Genomic DNA, 3,329 nt, shown 5'->3' with positions numbered 1-3,329 from the left:
GTCTACGGCCATGCCACCCTGAACAAGCAGGATCCTGTCTGATCTCAGAAGCTAAGAAGGCTCGGGCCTGGTTAGTACTTGGATGGGAGACCACCTAGGAAGACCAGGTGTTGTAGGTGTAAAAAAAAAATAATAATAATAAGGGATTGTGAGCTGACAAGGTCCTTGCAATCTGTGAGGTCAACCAAGCCTTAAAAAAAAAAACAAATTAAAAAAAAAATAAATAAAAACAGGGTCAAATAGTCAAATGCTAAAATTCAAATCAATTCACCTGTTGAACAGGACTGTCAACCTAAATGCTTTATAAACTGTTAGCACCTGGCTTTTACTTTCTTTGCTCCAGATCACCATATTTCCAGCCACATAGAGTTCCTTATAATAATCCACTTCTCCAGTTTTGCTTACGCCTTTCCTTAACTGCCAGCTTTCCTTAAAAATTAACACATAGGGAGTAGCTCCATAGTGTAGTGGTTAGCATGTCTGCTTTACACGCAGAAGGTCTTGGGTTCGCGCCCCAGGTGGAGCCACAGGCCAGTCCCTGGGTGTACACTGCGAGTGTGTGGGAGGCAACGCCCCACTTTCAGAGATCCAGTTCTTAAGGGGAAAACAGCAAAATCCATAGGTTAGGGTAGGAGTGTGGGTGGGGATCAATCAACACATGTAATATATGTTCAAGCATTGGTAAGCAAAACCTTTCATTGAAGTATAGTATGCATACCAAAAGTGTATACAGCTAGATACATTTTAACGAAATGAACCCCATGTAATCATGATCTGGGTTAGGAGCTAAAATATTACCAAAGTTCTAGAAGCATCCATTATCACAATTTAGTTTTGTCTGTTTTTTTTAAATAAATTTATTTATTTAAATTAGTTTCAAGTATACAGTACATTGGTTAGACATCTATAATGTTCATAAAACGATCCCCCCAACTGCCCTTCCCTCCCCTGGCCCTCTACTTAGCCATCATATTAATGCTAACTGCATTTCCTCTGCTCTGTTCCCCATCCCGGTGACCAACTATCAACTACTAATTTGTACTTCTTTAACACTTCACCCCATTCTCCCAGCCTCCCAAACCCCCTCTTCTCTGTCCGTCATCAAATTGTCCTCTAAATTTGTGAGTCTGTTTTTGATTAGTTTGTTCTTTTTGTTCCTTAGATAACTCATATAAGTGAAATCATATGGTATTTATCTTTCTCTGTCTGACTTATTTCACTCAGCATAATAACCTCTAGGTCCATCCATGTCGTTGTAAATGGTAGGATTTCATTATTTTTAATGGTTGAGTAATATTCCACTGTATATATGAACCATAATTTCTTTATCCAATTGTCTGTTGATGGGCACTTTGGTTGCTTCCATATCTTGGCTATTGTAAATTGTGCTGCCATGAATATTAGAGTGCATAGATCTTTACGAATTATTGTTTTGGTTTTCTTTGGGTAAATACCCAGAAGTGCAATTGCTGGGTCAAAAGGTATATCCATTTTTAATTTTTTGAGGAGCCTCCATACTGTTTTCCATAGCAGCTGTACCAATTTGCAATCCCTCCAACATCCTCGCCAACACTTGCTGTTTTTTGATTTATTGATGATAGCCATTCTGACAGGTGTGAGGTGATATCTCATTGTGATTTTAATTTACATTTCTCTATGATTTGCGACCTTGAGCATCTTTTCATATGTCTGTTAGCCATCTGTGTTTCCTCTTTGGAGAAGTATCTGTTCAGATCTTCTGCTTATTTTTAAATTAGATTGTTCTATTTTTTGTTGTTGAGTTGTCTGTTTTGTCTGTTTTTGAATGTTATATACATAGAATCAAACCATATAACTCTTATTTTTGTGTGTATTTTTTCCAAGATTACATTTGTGAGAGTCGTTTCTTGTTGCACGTAGCTGTAGTTCATTCGTTTTCTTGTTCTTTAATATTGCTTATTTAATACTGTATTTCAACAGATCATAACTTATTTACTCTTTCTACTATTGTTGGACATTTGGGTTGTGTGGTAGGCTGTCTCTAAGATGGCCTCCAAGGGTCTTTGCCTCCTGTTATCCATGACCTTGTGTAATCTTCTCCCTTGAGTGTGAGCTGGACCTAGTGACTAGCTTCTAATGAATTGAATGTGGTAAAAGTGATGGAATTTCACTTCTGAGATTAGGTTACAAAGATACTATGGTTTCCATCATGGGTGCTCTCTCTTAGATTGCTTGCCAGGGGAAATCAGCGCCACATCATGAGGTCCATGTGGGTGGCTGAGGCCTGCCAGCAACCACACAAGTGAGCTTGGAAGAAGAATCTCCAGCCCTAGTAAGACCTTGGGATTACTGCATTGCTGGCTGATAACTTGACTGAAACATCATGACAGACCATGAGCAAAAGTCATAAAGTTAAGCCACACAGGATTCTTGACTCACAGAATCTGTGAGATATAAATCTTTGTGTTATCAATGGCTAACTTTTGGGGTAATTTGTTTCATAGTAACTAGTGATTAACTAGTTTTGACTATTACAAACAACGTTGCCTGAATTTTCTTCTACGTGTAGTACACATATGTGGACATTTCTTTTGGGGTGTATATCTAGGAGTAGAATCGCTGGATCATAGGGTATATTTATGTCAGCTTTAGCAGATACTGCCTTATAGTTTTCCAAAGTAGTTGTATCACTTTATACCTCTACCAACAGTGTAGGAGAGTTTCTGTTCTTCCATATCCTTGGCTATACTATCAATCTTTTAAAGTTTAGAGATTCTAACATCTCATCTAGCATCATTCTAACATCAATTTCAAGGTTAGAGAAAAGTTGCAAGAACAGTACACAAAATTTTCATGTTCTTTTTACCTAGATCCCCTACTTGTTAACATTTTATCATATTTCTCTCTCTCTAATGTATATGATTCTTTTTCTGAGAACATGTTGAAAACAAGTTGCAAATATAACGACCCACCCCTTAAGTATTGCAGTGTATTTTCCTCAAACAAGAGCATTTTCCTATAATCATAACATAACCATCCCAAATCATAAAATCAATATTGAAACAACACTATTATTCAACTCACAGGCCTGTTAAAATTTTACCAACTGTTCCATTTTCCGGAACATTCTCCTTTCTGGTCTAGAATCCAATACAGTATTACATTTGTGTTTGGTTCTTATGTCTCTTTAGTCTTTTGTCATCTAGAATAGTTCTTAAATAGTTCCTTAATGTTTCCCTAGCTTTCATGACCTTGGCAGGCAGTTTTAAAGAGTATACACCTTTCACTCTAAGTACTCTTCATTGAGGTTTGTCTGATGTTTGCTCACATCCAGACTCAGGCCATGACTC

General features: G+C 37.5%; 1 pseudogene; it reads left to right on the top strand.

Annotated features, from left to right (window-relative positions):
- LOC111747186 lies at positions 1-119 on the top strand (annotated as a pseudogene).
- Positions 120-3,329: the final 3,210 nt, after the last annotated feature.

This window comes from Pteropus vampyrus, unplaced genomic scaffold (assembly GCF_000151845.1).
Source record: "Pteropus vampyrus isolate Shadow unplaced genomic scaffold, Pvam_2.0 Scaffold213, whole genome shotgun sequence".
Classification (NCBI taxonomy): domain Eukaryota; kingdom Metazoa; phylum Chordata; class Mammalia; order Chiroptera; family Pteropodidae; genus Pteropus; species Pteropus vampyrus.
The sequence above is the reverse complement of the archived record's forward strand: the minus strand, read 5'-3'. Positions and strand labels throughout refer to the sequence as shown.